At 39.3% G+C, this 20,632-nt stretch overlaps 1 protein-coding gene, 1 long non-coding RNA gene and 1 pseudogene across 25 annotated transcripts in view; 1 reads left to right on the top strand and 2 right to left on the bottom strand.

Annotated features, from left to right (window-relative positions):
- FHIT (fragile histidine triad diadenosine triphosphatase) overlaps positions 1–20,632 on the bottom strand; it is a 1,537,641-nt gene that overhangs the window by 590,224 nt on the left and 926,785 nt on the right. The gene's annotated exons all lie outside the window — the stretch shown is intronic.
- Positions 1–20,632, bottom strand: part of LOC129391544 (uncharacterized) — a 352,982-nt gene that overhangs the window by 100,120 nt on the left and 232,230 nt on the right. The window lies entirely within an intron of this gene.
- Positions 10,359–10,928, top strand: LOC102989407 (ferritin heavy chain-like; annotated as a pseudogene).

The following is a 20,632-nucleotide window of genomic DNA, read 5'->3' as shown; positions in this document are numbered from 1 at the left end:
CCCCTCTAGGTGGTCACAAAGCACCGAGCTGATCTCCCTGTGCTATGCGGCTGCTTCCCACTAGCTATCTATTTTACATTTGGTAGTGTATATATGTCCATGCCACTCTCACTTTGTCCCAGCTTACCCTTCTCCCCCTCCCTGTGTCCTCAAGTCCATTCTCTACGTCTGTGTCTTTATTCCTGTCCTGCCCCTAGCTTCCTCAGAATGCTTTTTTTTTTTTAGAGTCCATATATATATGTGTTAGCATACACTATTTATTTTTCTCTTTCTGATTTACTTCACTCTGTATGACAGACTCTAGGTCCATCCACCTCACTACAAATAACTCAATTTTGGTTTTTTATGGCTGAGTAATATTCCATTGTACAATGCTTCTATTATAACTTAATGTTCATCACAGTGTCTAGCACTGTGTCTTGAACTGAAGAGCTATTCAAAAGAAAACATTAAGAACAAATGTTGTTGATTAGGACCGGTATGAACAACCGCATTGTAGAAAAACTTTGAAAAGTAATTCCCCATTTCAAAGGTGTCTTCGTTATTCTCCAGTCTTCCAAAAATCAGATCTCACTGACATATAACTCATATTCCCAACTTGAGAACATTCTAAGGCTACATCCCTTCGTCAAAGTTAAGTGGGAGAAAGTGTCACTCACCAGAAGATTCCACCTAACTGAAAACTGAACTGAAATGGCCAGGCTCAAATGGGGGCTGATCTGAATTTCTCATCAAGCAGCACTTTAAGGTATCATGGACAAGACTGCCTTAAGCTGGAAAAAGCTTTGATACCATCAGTTTTACACCAGAATCAAAAAACAATTTTCAACTTTTATTGCAAGGTTTGTTAATAAGTCTCTCCCCTTTTCGTCACAGTTATGAAAAACTCCTAATACTTGTGTTGCATGGGAATAAAGCTAGGGAGGACTTAAATTTCAGGTCAGTTGGAGATACATTTTTCAAATACGATCATTGAGATTGATCGCTGGGATACCTGGAAACTACCTTCTCCCAAATCAAACAGAACCTGGAGTGATGGTAAAGTCACATCAATAAACCTGTGATAAAGACTATCCTAAGAATCTATTTTCACTTATTCCTAAAACTCTAATCACTATGCATGACATCCAAATTCCTACCGCAATAGATGTTTTCTCTGGCTTATGGGAGCAGTGCAGCAATGGCTAACAGGTTTCAGCTCTCTTGCCAGTTTTGGGGGGTTTTTTTTAGTTTTTTTTTTTAATTTTTAAATTTTATTTTATTTATGTTTTTATACAGCAGGTTCTTATTAGTCATCGATTTTATACACATCAGTGTATACACGTCAATCACAGTGGAGAGGAATTCTGAAGTTGCCTCTGGGCTTTGTGGAAGGGAATAGCAAAATCCATCAGCAACATTTGCCAGTATGGCAAACTAGTGCTAATTGCTCTGGGTCCTCTCCCAGAACGTGCATTGCTTGACACATGGAAGGCTATGTTTCAGAACCCCCTTTGCAGTTGCACAAGGCCACATGACCAGCTCTGGGCCACTGGCTGTGATCAGTAGTAACATGCTCCGCATCACTGCCCACGTGCACTTGCCGATGCCTCTCTTCCACAATTATAATAAACCTCAAGTCTTGAAATAAAGGTGCCACAAGACAGCAGTGGAGTAAAATGATGAGCCACCCCTTGGAGGAGAGCAGCTCTGGAGAGACCCCTGGAACCACGGTGGGACCTCCAAGGATGAGAAATAAATGATGGTAGATTAAGCCTCAGAAAGTTTCTTACTGTTGTTACTATTTTGTAACAATACATTATAACCCAGCCTGCTCTGACTTCTATACTGACTCCCAGAGCAGGGATAGAAGGTAGGAGTGCCCAGTACTTGGCATTTCTTAGGGATCACAAATGAATAATCAGGAACACTGGTTGATCTTACATTTAAAATACCCACCAACACCATGGTGAATTTCCACCTGGCGTAATAAGAATTTCTGTGTTCACATTGCTGACCTTCATTTTGCTCACTACCAACTGTGACTAGCACTTTGGCTCCTACCTGGCTCCTTTATCCTCTCTCTATTCTTTTCTTAAGCACACATATGTTCGAGAGCCGACTTGACATAGCATGATAATGAATACAATGTGTCTCTCTAAAAAGCAAAAGGAAAAGTTGCCATTGTTGTGGCTCTTTTCAATGCCTGTGAGCACGGTAACATATTGAACTTTTACATATTTCAGTCACAGGGTCACTTGTGGCACCCTATATTTTTGTAGGTGAACTATAGTTGGTGTCAATCACATCAGGAAGATTTCTTCACATTTTTACATATCTGTAACAGCAGGCTTCCAGTAGAAAAGGTGTCTAACAGAACAAATGATCATTTGAGAACAAAAGCTTATGTTCTTCCACAGTGCTTACTAGATACCAGGAACTGTTCCACGAACTTTACTAGTATCAATGTGTTTAATACTCCCAACGGCCTTGGGAGATTGCTACCATTTTTGCTGCCATTTTACACATTAAAAAAACTCGCGTGTGAGTTTTAATGCTCACAAAAAGCACTGATTTTTTTCTCATCATAAACTAGAAGAGCATTCCCAAATGAAACATAGAATGAGCAGCTGAATTTCAGGCAAACAACAAAAATCTTTTAGGGTAAGTATGTGCCACGTATCACATGGGATATACTTACACGAAACAAATTTTAACTGAAATTTAACAAGAACCAACTGTTTGCGTTTTCCATCTTTCCTTTGCTCTACTCTTAAAATTGTGAATCCTAATAATTTCAAAACACATCCACTGAAGAAATGGACATTAAAATACTCTAAAATCTTTTAAAAAATTGCATTTATCTGAAATTCAAATTTATCTGGGCTCCTGTATTCTTATTTGCTAAATCTGGAAACTCAAAATTAGAAGCAATATTTGAAATTTTCATCAATATTCGATATTTTTAACTTTATTAAGCAACTAAGCTAAGCTGACTACACATGTCTCCATCAAAGAAAGTTAAAGAAGATATGAGGGAAAACAAAACCTTTCAATCTAGTCTATGATAAAAATAAATGCCAAAAAACATTTCATTATAAAATTTGCTTTTACTTTCTTACTACTCAGCCTGTGACATTTGAGAAGGATCCAGATGTTGATATACGAGTCTGCCAATTGTCACATTTTACATCTAAATTGGTGAAAATCCTACCTGTGAGTCTCTAAAGCATTCACTTTGTTTGGATTTGGGGGTGAGGTTTGCAAGAAAACACAGAATATTCTTTCTTCTTTTTATTACTTTTACAGCATGAATATTCTAGCTCAGGCAGAGATGAAAGGACATAATAAATAGGAAACACTGCTCTCCCAATGTGTGCCTGAAAAAGTCCTTGTCAGTCATATTCAGTAAAGTGCATCAAAAATAATGCTTACCATGGCAGGAGCCTGTGCTGAGTTTAACATTCTGGGGACAAACAATGAAATAAGTGTAGAGTGAGACTAATAAAATTTTCAAATCTGAGGTACCTCAGAATAAAGTGCTTCCAGAGACTCATAATAACATCATTTAAAACTCTTGGTCTCCCTTTCGGGGTCTATTTCATGTAGGGCCATGAGTTATTCCCAACAAGCTAATATCCACTCTCAGCACAAGCACAGTATGTCTCCAATCGCCATTCATCAAGAGCTTCAAAACAATGTTTATCTTTCTGCTTGTTGTGACTATTAATAAATTAAGATCTTTAAACTGTCTAGAAAGAAGTAAGAAATAACTGCCAAGAGCTCCGGTGCAGAAGATGTATTTACATACATTAGAGAAGTACCATTAACAGTAATTAATGGTGCTTTTACATCTCAAAATGCATTGCAATTGACTGTCGATTTGTTTTGGAGGTGTTTGCAATTTTAAAACAAATCTCATCCTAAATGGATACTTAGTAATTTTTAATAATTTTAAACTGTGATGCTCTATTTAACGCTTTATCAATTACACACTGTTTTTTGAAGAAAGCTTTTTTAATTTAGAATTTTTATTGAACGTTATTAAAGTTAATGAGACTGCATTACTTATGTTCTACCTTAATTCACAATGTTTTTAAAGGTCATGAAGGCTAATGTAAAAATCTGTATTTTGAAAAAAGCAAACTCAGTCAGTTAATGACTATACAATTAAAACACAATTCCACTACTCTCTTCCCCACCCCCCACCCCACCCCACAATGTTTTTAAAGGTCATGAAGGCTAATGTAAAAATCTGTATTTTGAAAAAAGCAAACTCAGTCAGTTAATGACTATACAATTAAAACACAATTCCACTACTCTCTTCCCCACCCCCCACCTCACCCCCCCACCCACTATATTCCAAAGGAACCCACATTTAGTAACATGGTATGTCTTCATGAGCGGTTTTAAAAATGAAAAGTTTAGGACATATGACCGTTAGGAAGTAGAACAGACACAAATGTTGAGAAGAATTTCACTAACCCCTGATTCTCTTCTGACTCGGTATGACTTTTGATTAGAACTAGAGTAAGCAGTGCCTGGCAAACTACACTAAAGGATATTTATATCAACTGAACTTCTAAAGAAGTGAAAATTAGAAAAGATATATCTCCTACGTCAATACATCCTGCAATATTTCACTGGTGACTTAAGTCTCATTTTGGTTGAGAAAACTAAGAGTAAAAGAGAAAATACATTCGCTCTGAGGGTGCCAAGGCCATATGGAAGAGAAATTTGAGCTAAAATAAACCTGTCTGTAGTCTTTCCATGCAAGAAGGAAACTGTAAAAACAGATTTGGGGCGATCCTGATATGAGTTACTAAGATATCATTTGCAAGCCTCTTCAATGTCTCTTTCAGTCCACTTTATTTCCACTAGGAACAACTGCTTAACCCTGTGAGAGTAGTTCTTTGTAACAATTCCTCACAACAATATACCTGCAAAATTAAACTGAGTTTCTTTGACCATTCACAGTGTGGTGAGAGAGCATATAAGGCAATAATTCTAAATATACAACAAGAAACAAGTATTTCACAATTTTACAAATTTAAGAAAATACGTAGGAGGAGTACCAAACAAACTTGGCATGTTTAAAAATATACTTGGTGCTTGTCAACTCTCAAATAGTACAGACATATTGTTTGTATTATCAATGATAACAAGAAAATCATAAAGAATTAATCATGAGTATGTGCCTTCATCTTAGGATCACAGTAACAAGAATGACATGCTGCTTTTCTTTTGTGATGAGGCAAAAATCTAACACATGAATCCTATGAAGACAAAGCTAATCATTTTTATGTGTTTTTGAAGAATTCCAAATCAAGAAATCATGTCCCATTTTTGAGATGAATGTTTCCTTCTACCCCACACAACAAAGATGAGAGCATAAAGAGAAATTTTTGATATATGTGAGTAACTCGATGTACATATGCTGACTTCAATAAGGCTCTAATTTCAGAGATAAGGAGCCAGTATAGAAGTGTGTCTTCAGTAAATTATCTCCTAAAAAATTATAACCTCCTTAATATCTACAGAAAAATATTATTTAAAAAAATGGTAAATTCACCAAGCACACACCATTTAGTCATTTAACCTTTGATTTCTGTCATTTGGCACCCCTTAATTCCAAAAGACAAGATTGATTAGAGATGCCTCCAACACCTCATCTGCTCAAAGCAAGACAGTGAGATGATACCCAATACAAGACCTAAACATTTCAACTCCATTGTCACTGATAACAAGGGAATATGAGTTCCAGGAAGGAAAAACTGAATGCCGGGCTTGGATTTTTGCCGTTGAGAAAAATCTACTCTAGCATGTGTTGTATGACACTGATATTTACTTTGAGTACGTTTTTAAAATGATACCTGCTACAGTTATCATGGATCCATGCATCCTTAAAGTCTTACAGGTTATAGAATAGCAGGGGCAGATATTTTTATAAGCCACATGGCACTGTTGTCATTTTGTTCCCTGGAGGAAGAGATACTTTTCCAACCATCACACTACCTTTCTATTCCTGGGGTCAGCTGAATCTGGTCATGATCCTGGAGAAAAACTGATGAAGAATTGGTTTTCTGTGATGGAGATTCCTGGAGCTCATATTCTGGATGTGCGCAGACTTTTAAGGCAACCATGGCCAATCGAGGTAAAGGTGAGGGCACTGCTATTTTCAAGACACGTGCAGGTGCTGCTCGATCGTGATGATCATTACCGATGATGACAACAGCTGCTGACATTTACAGAGGGAGTGCAATCTCATGTACAACATGCACAAGGCTTTACCATGTCACCTTACCATATCCTCACAACACCGTTGTGACTTAAAACTATTAGCAACACAACCTCACAGATGAAAAAAATAAAGGCACAGTAGTTACCTGGCCCAAGGTCACTGGGAGTTGAACTCAAACCTGTTCATTTACTGAGCCCATGCTGTTCATCACCACAGTGCCAGCTGTGTAAGGAGTCAGACTCAATTCAGTGGCCGCTCCACCTCTCCTATAACCTTTGCCAAGTTACTTAACATCACAAAGCCTCAGTTTCTCCATTTGTAATGTGCGGATTATAGCACTACCTGCCTTACAGGTATCAGAAAAAACGTTTCAAACTTGGAAATAGGCAAACGAGATTACTGGATTCCTTTAGTATAGTGTTCCCACTGCTGGGTGTGACTTTCTGTTAACAGGGCTATTTTACAACTGATGGGAGAGAGTAACTTGTGTGAGCTCTTACGGACCAGGAGGACATTATCCTGTTCTGTATCTGGCCCAACAACCTATCAAATCACACACACACACACACACACACACACACACACACACACACACACAATCTCAAATCATTTCTGGACTAATTTTAACATCTTACTAGGTCCCTCACCCTCTTAAATTGATGAGCTGAATAAGATCTTAAACTGTGTTTATATTTGCACAACAGCCATGAAGTTGCCCTTCTGAAAACTGATTTTTAACACTCGATTGTTCTGAGAATTAAGTGAGATGATGCATACGAAATGTTCAGTAGAGGGCCTGTCACATATGATTCAACGAACGTCATTTGTTAACATCATTGCTATGATCATCTCAATAACTGTCACCACCACTACCATATTATTTACATTTTTTAATATTAAGAATTGTTTCTGTTTACTCATATTCAAATATTAACAGTGAACAGTTAATAACTAGTTCTGAGAATAGTTCCAAAATTACACTGTTACCCATAGCTGAAGCCACTTTACAATTTGGCCTTGAGAGCAGTTAGCTTGCAAATTACACACAGTACAGAAATGGAGTTTTTAAGGGATCCACTTTCCATGCACAGAGGTTGTGCATCAGCAGGGCTGCCATCACCTCTGTTAAACAGGATTCATCAGAGGGATAACTGACAGTTGTTTCCCTTTCTAAGTGATTGCTCTGTAGTTCCATTATGTTCTGTCAAGGGAGTACTACTCATTAATTACCAATAAACTGAGCACCAACTGTGCTTGCAGTAGAAGGTTTGGAACTGTTAATCTTGGGGTGGGGAAGGTGGCAGGAAGAGAAGAACTCCACCTGGCCAGCTGCAGGAGACGAATGGCGAGAGGACGTTATTACACGCATGGGCGGGGAGGGACAGAGCTTCTGAGAGGATGGAAGACCTCTGCTTTTGAGGCTCCTGGTATACTGAGAAAAGCAGAAAGGAAGAAATCTCAAACCAGTGGTCCAAAAAGTATGCCTAGGTTTTAAAAAAAAAGCAAACTTTGAACAGGAAAAAATAAAATCAAAATAATTAAGATATTCCTAAGGTAATGACAGAACTTTTTTTTCCTTTTTAAATTTTTTTTTTTATTAATTAATTAATTAATTTATTTTGGCTGCTTTGGGTCTTCGTTGCTGCATGTGGGCTTTCTCTAGTTGCGGCGAGCGGGGGCTACTCTTCGTTGCGGTGTGCAGGCTTCTCATTGCGGTGGCTTCTCTTGCTGTGGAGCACGGGCTCTAGGCGCGCGGGCTTCAGTAGTGGTGGCACACAGGCTCAGTAGTTGCGGCTCATGGGTGTAGTTGCTCCGCAGCACGTGAGATTTTCCTTTTGTAAATTCAAAGTACGTGTCAGGTGAGTGGTCAAGAGGTATGGCAGAGGGCTTTTTGCATTGCAGCTAGAACACTTCTGTAACTCTCCTCTTTTGGAAATAATATCTAAAATCTAAATTGAGGCTTTTTGTGAAAATGCAGGCTGAAGCCCAATGGTTGAGCCCTCTTGCCTCACCCCTCAGACCCTGAGCTCTGACTTTCAGTGAACCATCTGGTATCCTGTGCCCCAGAGGTGGGCTCCTTGCCTTCTTGCTTTGTCTTTCACTACAGAGCCATTAGGAGGCTCTTTCTAGAGATTCTGGGATACACACCCTCGTTGCTCTCCAACTTCTTCCATCAGCCAAGCTGCATCCACAGCCACAATGGTCTTTTGGTTTCTCCAACTCCTGCCACGTATTATTTACTATAATTTTTCTGAACGCACTTCATCACACAAGCTATCAGTCGGTTTCACATTCAAGTGTCTCACCTCATCAATAAGACTGCACCTTCTTGAGGATAAGCACATGGCTGCGAAGGATAATTAACAATTACAGAGGGTCACTGCTTTGAAATCTGTCTGGCCATGTGGGCACTTGGCAGAGCAGACAAGCAAGAACCACCCTTGTTTATTCCTCCAGCATTCCTCTGCCACAGGAAAGGGAGACCATTGCTTTTGAAAAATGTTTTAAAGGTATCTGTGGATTTCTGGCTTCAGTAGAGCCCAAGACCTATCATCGGAAGCCTCTGGACTCCCTGGTATGTGCAGACATCTGTTGGTATCTGAGTCCCCGTTCTACAGTGTTTTTAAAAAGAGGATCCTGGGTTTCCTTCAAGATCAAAAGAGAGCAGTGCTCTCTCCAAGAGATTGGTGCTGAAAGGTGGGAGAATATAGTGAACTGGGGCAAGAGGCCAAGAATTGGGTAGAGGTCAAGGTAAGCCAAAGGCCAAGTAAGAAAGACTAATAGAATCAGCTAATCAGTAATATACCTGGGCACTGAAGCAGGGGTAGGTATGACAGAAGAGGGACAGACCTAAAGGCCTGAGGGACAAGGGCAGAGACGGGAGGTGGGCACTGCAGGCCTATTCTGTCAGCTTCCGAGGAAGCGAAGAGCTTCCTTCGGGAAACTAGAGAATACAGGGGGCTCCAGTTCAGCCCAACTTGGCTTGAAAAAGGCACAAGCCCCAAGGCAAAAGCACTCCAGGCATTCTGGAAACACAAAGGGGCACCATTAGAGGAGAGGAAGGAAATTTTCAAAAATTTTAATTTGGAATTAATTTCAAATGTATCCCCAAATTCCACGAACTAGAATAACACAAGGAACACCTATCTACACCCCAGATCCATCTTGAGTTAACGTTTTCCCCATGTGCTTATCATTTGCACTTTCTCCCTATACACATACTGTTTATTTCCTGTCCTTATTTTGAAAATAAGTTTCATTCACTGTGCATTTCTTAAGAATAAGGACATTTTCTCTTATCACCGAAGTACAGCAACCAGCTTCAGTAAATGTAACATTGGTACCATATTTTATCTAATCCACCATCTTCTTTCCCAGTTTTGTCTATTAACTAGTGATGTCCCTTATGGCATTCTCCCTGTCCATTCTAAGATCTACTATAGGCTCTCATTTAGTGCCCCTGTCTCTGTAGTTTCCTTTGATCTCAAACATTTCTTTGACATTTTTTGTTTCACAATATATCCCCACTTGTACCTTCCACATACTTTTTTTTTTTCCATAGAACTATTCCTTACTGGGGTTTCTCTGATGTGTCCTGGAGATTGGATTCGGGTTACGTATTCCTGGCCCCAAAACTGTACTGGCCACATTGTGCCCTTCTCAGGGCATCACATCAGGAGGGACACGATGACTGCCCTTCACTGGTGATCTTTCAGTTCTGATCACCGGTCAAGATGTTGTCAGCTTTCTACACTGCAGAGTTACCATTTTTTCTAAACAGAAGACTGCCTAATATTCTGATTGTGGACAGTCTTCGCGGAGAGTCGCCACAGTTTCCTGCTTCAACAGTGCTTGGATGGAACCCGGCGCTCGTCCACTGGTGATCTTTCAGTTCTGATCACCGGTCAAGATGTTGTCAGCTTTCTACACTGCAGAGTTACCATTTTTTCTAAACAGAAGACTGCCTAATATTCTGATTGTGGACAGTCTTCGCGGAGAGTCGCCACAGTTTCCTGCTTCAACAGTGCTTGGACGGAACCCGGCGCTCGTCCCCCGCTCCGGCCGGCCGCCCAGCGCCAGCCCTCGCCACCACCTCACGGCGCCCTCCGGCCGCCCCAAGGTCCCCGCCGCCGCGCCTCCTCGGCCGCCCGCCATGACGACGGCGTCCCCCTCGCAGGGGCGCCGGCACCACCACCAGCACTCGGAGGCCGCCGTCAACCACCAGATCAACCGGGAGCTCTACGCCTCCTACTTCTACCTGTCCGTGTCGTACTATTTTGACCGCAATGATGTGGCTTTGAAGAACTCTGCCAAATACTTTCTTCACCAATCTCGCGAGGAGAGGGAACATGCTGAGAAACTGATGAATCAGCTGCAGAACCAACGGGGTGGCCGAATCTTCCTTCAGGATATCAAGAAACCAGACCACGATGACTGGGAGGATGGGCTGAATGCAATGGAATGTGCGCTACACTTGGAAAAAAGTGTGAATCAGTCACTACTGGAACTGCACAAACTGGCCACTGACAAAAATGACCCCAATTTGTGTGACTTCATTGGGACTCATTACCTGAATGAGTAGGTGAAATCCATCAAAGAATTGGGTGACCACATAACCAGCTTGCCCAAGATGGGGGCCCCCGAATCTGGCATGACAGAGTATCTCTTTGACAAGCACACCCTGAAATGCAGTGATAATGAGAGCTAAGCCTTAGGCTGGCTACCTGTAGCCAGTGCATGCATGTTTGGGTTACCTTTACCTTTTCTATAAGTTGTACCAAAACATCTACAAGTTCTTTCCTTAGTACCATTCCTTCAAATAAAGTAATTTGGTACCTCCCCACTCCACAAAAATATTCTGACTGTGTATTAGACAGGACGAGGATTTAGTTCACTATGTTTTACACACTGGCAAAGTAGACACATTTTTTAAAGCTTAAAAGTGTGTTTTGTTTGTTTTAAATAATGACACGTTTAGGACCTGCATGTAATTGTTCACTTTGCACCATCTACCACTCTGGGCCGTGAGCTTTTATTATGCAAAAGCTGTGGTCTGCGAGCCATTGTTTGTCTGCACTCCTTCCGGCCCTCTCTATAAAACAACACATACAATAACCAATAAACATGCTGCTTTTAAAATGTGGTCCAGAAGTGGATTTTCACATTTTGAAGTGCATCACAGGCTGTTTAAGCTAAGAGACATTTGAAATCAATTGATACAACATACACGCTTTTACAGTTGAGAAAATCAAGGCCTGGGGAGGAAAAAATGCACAAGGTCATGTAAAACAACAGTTCTTTACGAATGATTATAAAATCAATTTCAGGGGCCATGGCTGGCATGTTTTAAATGGAAATAAAAAATATCTGAGTGCTCAGCATATAGCAAGGGTAAATACTGTTTAGTGCAACTTTTGTTTTAACTACATGTGTTTATGAGTATGTATGCTCCTCTCTGTTGGGTAATGATATTAAATCTATTTCTTACTGAAGGTCATGGTTAAAAACCTTAAAAAAAAAAAACACTCCACGAGAACCTAGGTCTTCCTACTTAAGAACCAGTAATCACTCTACTAGAAAGGTTCTTCTTTAACTTTTGTGTGAAAATAAATAAAGGGTGAAATGCAGTTTCTATTTCAAAAGGTCTGGGTTGGGATCTGAGAATCCGTATTTTGCATAGGCCTGTGGGTGATAATAAGCCACTGGTGTTGGCTTGTGAACACCTTTGAGAAGCACGGTGGAAACGCTATATCCCAGGAGGGACCTAGTTTACTGTGAAGGATATCTACATGAAGTAGGTATCAAATATATATATATATATATATTTTACATTTGTTAACAATTTAAATATGAATAACTAATTCTTGGAAATGTTTAGATTAAAACAAAAACCAAAAAACCTTCTACAGAGAATCAGCTCAACTCGCAGCTGAGAAAATGTGCTTACTGTGATAGTCCTAAGAATGTGGGGACTTCTAGTATTCGTGATACGCCACACATGACAACCAATGCACCAATAATCCTGAGGGTTGGGATTAGTTCGCCCAAATTACAGATGAGCAAACAAATTCAAACATCTTATTTTGTCCCAGGTCATACTGCTTGAGAACAGAAGGGAATGGATTAGAATCTAGCCAATTCCTAAGGTCATGCTCCTGTTATACTCACAGACTCACACATGGATATTATTTGTACACATAAACATGCTTTAGACATGACACATATACAAATATGCATGTTAGCATGTTTCTAAGCAGTCTACCAGTATTCAAGAGTCAGAGATCAGTGAGAGGAAATGAATGTGTTCATCAAACCCTAGAATTGTGTGCCTTCTGATGTGGTTCAAACAACACCATTAATATTGTCAAAATTAAAGGGGTCTCTTCAAAACAGCCCCATTCGATTGGTGGGGGGTGAGTTAGAAGGCTGGTGGGGAAAGAGTGAGCAGCAAATGACAAGCACTACAAACAAGATTCCATCACCTATAACTTAGATTTCATGCAGTATATTTAGTTCAAACCCTGGCACTTTATACAAATAGCTTGTCACGTAAAGTGCAAACAACTCTCTTTTGACAAAGTGATACGGCTTTGGAGCTGGGTTGACTGCTTTACATACTGCAAAGCTCTTTAAGTGACAAATGAAAGCAGAGTCTTGAAATTACAGTGATATGGAATTATTGCACTAATTCTTTCTGGTTTGATGGGGGTTGTGGGGAGGGAGCCAAAGGAGAGCATTCTGCAATTAATTAAAAAGAAAATCTGAGAGGATATGAAGTCAGATTTTTCTAATCTTGACTCTGTAAAATGGACTTTGAACATACTGGCACAAAATTGAGATGTGGTCCCAAAAACTTCAAATGAGATGTACAATGTTGTTTAAAGATCTGGCTGAAGTGCTTCTTTTGACCTAAATTGTGCCCAGCATGGGTGCGGTAATTATCTCTGCTAGAGATGTTTGGTGTGCTGGCATTGAAACCTTTCGATATGTTTGATAATGTAGCTTTTTGTGTACACACACTGCTTTCCCAAGCTGTCTACATCAGTGGCATGTTCAAATGAAGCCAAATAATTTAAAAGGCTCTGCTTTCACGCTGGCTTTATTTAGCTTGAATAAACATTGCCAGTCAATCTCATATAAAACCTCACTTCATAAATGCAGCTGCCCTGTGCTCATCTCTTAATAAGGATTTGTACAAACAGACCGGTTGAGCAATATAGCTCTGATAGATGATTAATAAAGAAATATAGGATTTCTTTCTTAAAAATCATACTATGACCATAAGAGGGCAAATTCATTATCCATAAATCAAAAGGAGCAAAGGAGTTCAGTTGTATCAGAAGCCTTATCTGACTTCAATCTGACAGTTAACTTTAGGCCGTAAATGATTAAACAGAAGTCTAAGTTCACCCAAGCCTGGCAAAAATAAAACTCAAAGCCCAGAAACTTCGAATAACCTAAGAAAAAGTCACAGAATTTTCAACCTCAAAAAGAAATGGAGAGGCGATGTATCATAGGATGGAAACTGTGATTTCAGATGGAGGATCTCTTTTGCTGTTTGTGTTTTTCAGAACTAGATTTAAATTTTGCAATACCTTCCAACAGAAAATAAAGTTTTGAGAGTAATGTGACCGATTTTAACTTTTTAAAGAAAACTTTTAAATTGAGATATTGCGTCTATACAGTGTGGCCACAAAATCTTTAACATCCCTTCCAGTGACAGGTAGGGGGTCTATCTCCTTGAGTCTGGTGGGCTCGGTAAGTACTCTGACCAAGAGGATTCAGCCGAACTTACTCTGCCCAGGTCTTAAGAAACTGTTGTGTCCACTTATTCTCTTAAAACACCAGCTCTTAAAGTCATGGACTGTTCTAAGGTAAGAAGTCTGACCATCTTGAGGTCAACATGTCCCGAGAAAGCCTGTTTAGATAGCCCCAGGGGGTGGGGCGGGGAGAGAGAAGGGGCAGGGGGGAAGCTAACTGACTTTCTGCCATTGGAGTCGCCCCAGTCGAGGCACCAGACTTTACTGGATGAGATAAGCCAATCACCCTTGCACTGCCCTTTGCACATCCCTGACCCACACCATTGTGAGATATAATACCAACAAACTGTTTTCAGCTGTTGAGTTTTTCAATGGTTTATTACACAGCAATAGGTATCCAGAACATATAGTAAGGTGGAATAATCTTAAGTGTGGCACTCTGCATTTTTGCATATGTATACACACAGGTAACCAGGACCCAGACAGTGAAACACTGTGTTTCCTTTGCTCCAGAAGACTCTCTCTCTCTACACACACACACACACACACACACGTACGTGCTATTCTATCACCATTGGTCAGTTCTGTCAGTTCTTGAATTTTCCAGTACAGTACATCATACAGTAGGTACACTTCAGTAGCCAGCTTCTTTCATTCAACTGTCTGTGAGAATCATTAATGTTGCTGCATGGGACAGTAGGTGGTATGTCTTCACTGCTGTGAAGTATTCCATTTTATAAGTCTACTACATTTATCCATTCAGTGACTGATGGACATCAGTCCCTCAGGCTGCTTCTAGTTTGGGCTTCTAGTTTGGGCTTTTCTAAAGAAAGCTGTTATGAACATTCTTCTCCAGTCTTTTGGTGGATAAATGCATTCATTTTGGGGGTATAAACCTAGGAGTAGCGTTTCTGAACTTTGGGGTAGGGTGTATGTTGACAAAGGATTAGTTCAGATTCTGACTACTTAGGGATCTGCTCAGCAGGGTTGTGTTCTAGTTTCTTCTGTCCCTGTATCTAGCAAATACTGAGAAATAATCATGCCAAGCGTTAAAATAAGCTATTTATGATTTGTCCTTCCATATTTGACCTCTCCTGACTAACTGCACAATAGTATTGTTCTCAACAATGTCTACTGTCATGAAAATGACACTGTTCTTGGAAAAATCCTATCAGGCAAAGTCAACCTCTAAAATGGCATTGTAATAAATATGCAGAAATGTCACTTTTTGCATTAGCCCAAAGGTTTTGTATAGCTTAAGGATATGTGCAGTAAGCTAACTATAAAAATAGAAAGTTGACAGTGGGTATGTATGTGTGTGTCAAAATAATATTACTCTTTCTGGGAGTATGGAAGAAAATATGACACAATATCCACCCACATGATTTTTATAGATCTGCCTCTTTGCCAGATGTCACCTTTTATTAGCTGCTTTATAAAAACTTGACAGTATAAGTGCAATAGTGTGTTTACTGCTTGATAAACTTAAGTAATAAACTTAGGATTGGCTGGAAATTAAAGTCTTAGAGAACCTATTCATTAAGCATTTAGGAGAACTGAATAAACAAAAAATGCAAACTATTAAGCGCTCAATGTATGCAGATCAAGGTACTGGCAGCAAGCACTATTTCTCAGTAGGTATGTCTTACAGAAATATCTGCCAGTTTCCGTGTCATTGAGCTAAACACATTACAGCCATATCTAAAGGATGCCGCTTGCAATGCTACAAATTTGAGTGAAATCCAGAACCTTAACGATCGCCATAGGCTCATTCGAAACACATTAAGCCTTTTTCTAAAGTGTTCTGTAACTCAGCACAGCATATCTTACATATGGCAAACGGTGTTTCCAACAACTATTTTTCTGAAAAAGACTTCAGGAATTTCTTAAATAGCACACACTCACTATTTTCTTTATTGGTGGGGTATATATAGCAGTGTTTCTTGAAGAATACCCTGAGGATTGTTGAATTATCTATAGTGACTGGTAAAAACAGAGATTCCAGAGTCCACTCTTAATTGATTGAAACAAAATCTCTGAGGTAAGAGGCCCAAGAAACAATGTTTCATTAAGTGACTCCAAATGATTCTTATTCACAATAAACTTTGTAAACCATAGCTGTATAGGAATCTGAAAATAAATTTTCAGGGCAAAGTATATGGTTCCAGTAATGTGTCAATTTTCAGTGAATAATATATATTCCTCAAACTTTAAGGTTCAGTTTTTTACTCAACTTTATATTTTAAAATAATCAAACAACTTGTATCCATTTAAATTACTTTTTTCCTTATAGGAATGTATGAGGATCAACCAACCAAAGTCTAGTTAAGGACTTTTGAAAATCAATCCCTGAAACAAATACATATATCACTAAACTTTTCTGAGGATTCTATTTACCCTGGGACTGACATTTGTAATCTTTGATAAACATGAAACGCAGCAACTCTCAAAATGAAACCATCCCTCTATCAGAGGGTCTGTTAGAATTCCTGTTTCTCATTAGATTTTTCTATTGCTTACCCTTCACAATGAATCCCATCCATACCCAAATTTCATGGATACTGCAATAGTTAACTACCACAAAGCGACCAACATGCAGTTTGGGTGGGACGGAACCTCATAAAAATGCTAATAAAAATATTAAAATAATGATATTTTTCCGTTAACAAATCACTGCACCAAGGAGACAGCTAATATGTAGGAGAAACTGCCAAAACTCCATAGGTGCTACAGAACATTAGTACTGGGAATGACTAACCCAAGATTCCATATCGGCCACCTAAAAAAGCTCAACACATCATGACACAATGCAGCGACAAAGCAGTATAGGATTTTCTGGACCTGAGACATACTGAAAATCACCCCCCTATCAAATCACAATAAGAAGCAAAGAGTGCCTGCCTCTTTCCTTGGAAGTTAAAAGGAAGATTTTCTTCTCTGAAAAGAACAGCACTGAAACAAGAGAGAAATAGAAATCAGAAAAATAAACTATGGGGAAACTTGAAGAGAAAGGTATGGGATTAGCAGAGGGAAATGTTCCTTCATAAAAAGAATCTAGTTGTTTAAAAAGGGAGAAAGAGAAAGAAAGAAAAAAAGCCTTCAGGAAGCAGTGAAATATATCAAGTAAATTCCACCCAAGTCCCAAGTCTCTATCCTTTGGGCCTTGTCACAACACATACACCTCATCAGAAGGGTCAGAACCACAATTACTGGCATCCTGAACATGTGATGTGGTGGAGGGAGCATCACATTCCTCGTCAGCAGAACTATATTTCTGTTGGACTATAGTACTCATTACCTGACATTTTATAAGTTTATGAATTTCTGTATTAAGGTCCTATTAATGCTGTAACAAGTTAACTTAAACTTTGTGGCTTAGAGTGACACAAATTCATTCTCTTACAGTTTTGGAGGCCAGAAGTCTGAAGTCAGTTTCACAGGGCTGAAGGCAAGATGTTGACTGGGCTGCTTCCTTCTGGAGGCTTGAAGGGGAGAATCCATTTCCGTGCCTTTTTCAGTTTCTAGTGGCTGCCTGTATTCCTTGGTTTGTGACTCCTTCTGCAATCTTCAAAGAGCATGACTGCAATCTCTGCCTCTGTTGTCATATTTCCTTTTTTCTAATGCTCTCTTGCCTCCCTCTTACAAAGACCCTTTGATTATGCTTGCTGGGCCCACCTAAATCGGGGTATCTCATCTCAAGATTCTTTTTTTGGTTGTGTTCTGGTTTTTTTTCGTTATTTTTTAATAGATCTTTATTGGAGTGTAACTGCTTCACATTACTGTGTTAGTTGCTGTTGTACAACAAAGCGAATCAGCCACATGCATACACATGTCCCCATATCCCCTCCCTCTTGAGCCTCCCTCCCACCCTCCCTATCCCACCCCTCTAGGTGGTCACAAAGCACTGAGCCGACCTCCCTGTGTATGCTGCTGCTTCCCACCAGCCAACTATTTTACATTCGGTAGTGTATATATGTCGACGCTACTCTCACTTTGCCCCAGCTTTGCCCTCCCACCCCGTGTCCTCAAGTCCATTTTCTCTGTCTACCTCTTTACTCCTGCCCTGCAACTAGGTTCATCAGTACAATTTTTTTTTAAGATTCCATAGATATGCGTTAGCATACAGTATTTGCTTTTCTCTTCTGACTTACTTCACTCTGTATGACAGACTCTAGGTCCACCCACCTCACTACAAATAACTCAATTTCATTTCTTTTTATGGTTGAGTAATATTCCATTGTATACATGTGCCACACATTCCTTATCCATTCATCTGTCAATGGACGTTTAGGTTGGTTCCATGTCCTACTGTAAATAGTGCTGCAGTGAACATTGTGGTACATATCTCTTTTTGAATTATGGTTTTCTCAGGGTATATGCCCGGTAGTGGGGTTGCTGGGTCATATGGTAGTTCTATTTGTAGTTTTTTAAGGGACTTCCATACTGTTTTCCATAGTGGTTGTATCAATTTACATTCCCACCAACAGTGCAGGAGGAGTCCCTTTTCACCACACCCTTTCCAGCATTTATTGTTTCTAGATTTTTTGATAATGGCCATTCTGACTGGTGTGAGGTGATACCTCATTGTAGTTTTGATTTGCATTTCTCTAATGATTAGTGATGTTGAGCAGCTTTTCATGTGCCTCTTAGCCATCTGCATGTCTTCCTTGGTAAAATGTCTATTTAGGTCTTCAGCCCATTTTTTAACTGGACTGTTTGTTTTCTTGAAATTGAGCTCCATGAGCTGTTTGCATATTTTGGAGATTAATCCATTGTCTGTTGTTTCATTTGCAAATATTTTCTCCCATTCTGAGGGTTGTCTTTTTGTCTTGTTTATGGTTTCCTTTGCTGTGCAAAAGCTTTTAAGTTTAATTAAGTCCCATTTGCTTATTTTTGTTTTTATTTCCATTACTCTAGGAGGTGGGTCAAAAAAGATCTTGCTGTGGTTTATGTCAAAGAGTGTTTTTCCTATGTTTTCCTCTAAGAGTGTTAGAGTGTCTGGTTAAGTGTTTAATCCATTTTGAGTGTACTTTTGTGTATGGTGTTAGGAAGTGTTCTAATTTCATTCTTTTACATGTAGCTCTCCAGTTTTCCCAGCTCCACTTATTGAAGAGGTTGTCTTTTCTCCACTGTATATTCTTGCCTCCTTTGTCGTAAATTAGGTGCCCATAGGTGCGTGGGTTTATCTCTGGGCATTCTATCTTGTACCATTGATTTAAATTTCTGGTTTTGTGTCAATACCATACTGTCTTGATTAGTGTGAAGTCAGGGAGCCTGATTCCTCCAACTCCATTTTACTTTCTCAAGATCGCTTCAGCTACTCAGGGTCTTTGTGTTTCCATATAAATTGTAAAATTTTTTGTTCTAATTCTGTGAAAAATGCCATTGGTAGTTTGATAGGGATTGCACTGAATCTGTAGATTGCTTTGGGTAGTATAGTGATTTTCACAATATTGATTCTTCCAATCCAAGAACATGGTATATTTATCCACCTGTTTATGTCATCTTTGATTTCTTTCATCAGTGTTTTATAGTTTTCTGAGTACAAGTCTTTCGCCTCCTTAGTCAGGTTTATTCCTAGGTATTTTATTCTTTTTGTTGCAATGGTAAATGGGAGGGTTTCCTTAATTTCTCTGATTTTTTTGGCGTTGGTGTATAGGAATGCGAGATTTCTGTGCATTAATTTTGTATCCTGCAACCTTACCAAATTCATTGATTAGTTCTAGTAGTTTTCTGGTGGCGTCTTCAGGATTTTCTGTGTATGGTATCATGTCATAGGCAAACAGTGACAGTTTTACTTCTTCCTTTCCAATTTGTATTCCTTTTATTTCTTCTTCTTCTCTGATTGCTGTGGCTAGGACTTCCAAAACTATGTTGAATAAGAGTGGCAAGAGTGGACATACTTGTCTTGTTCCTGATCTTAGTGGAAATGCTTTCACTTTTTCACCGTTGAGAATGATGTTGGCTGTGGTCTTTATTATGTTGAGGTAGGTTTGCCCTATGCCCACTTTCTGGAGAGTTTTTATCGTAAATGGGTGTTGAATTTTGTCAAAAGCTTTTTCTGCATCTATTCAGATGATCACCTGGTTTTTATTCCTTAATTTGTTAATGTGCTATATCACATTGATTGATTTGCGTATATTGAAGAATCCTTGCATCCCTGGGATAAATCCCACTTGATCATGGTCTATGATCTTTTAATGTGCTGTTGGATTCTGTTTGCTAGTATTTTGTTCAGGATTTTTGCATCTATGTTCATCAGAGATATTGGTCTGTAATTTTCCTTTTTGTGATATCTTTGCCTGATTTTGGTATCAGGGTGATGGTGGCTTCGTAGAATGAATTTGGGAGTGTTTCTCTCTCTGCAATTTTTTGGAAGAGTTTGAGAAGGATCAGTGTTAGCTCTTCTCTAAGTGTTTGATAGAATTCTCCTGTGAAGCCACCTGGTCCTGGACTTTTGTTTGCTGGAAGATTTCTTAATTACGGTTTCTATTTCATTGCTTGTGATAGGTCTATTTATGTTTTCTAATTCTTCCTGGTTCAGTCTTGGAAAATTGTACCAAGAATTTGTCCATTTCTTCGTGGTTTTCCATTTTCTTGGCATATAGTTGTTTGTAGTAGTCTCTTATAATCCTTTATATTTCTGCAGTGT

This window comes from Physeter macrocephalus, chromosome 18 (assembly GCF_002837175.3).
Source record: "Physeter macrocephalus isolate SW-GA chromosome 18, ASM283717v5, whole genome shotgun sequence".
Lineage (NCBI taxonomy): Eukaryota > Metazoa > Chordata > Mammalia > Artiodactyla > Physeteridae > Physeter > Physeter macrocephalus.
The sequence above is the reverse complement of the archived record's forward strand: the minus strand, read 5'-3'. Positions and strand labels throughout refer to the sequence as shown.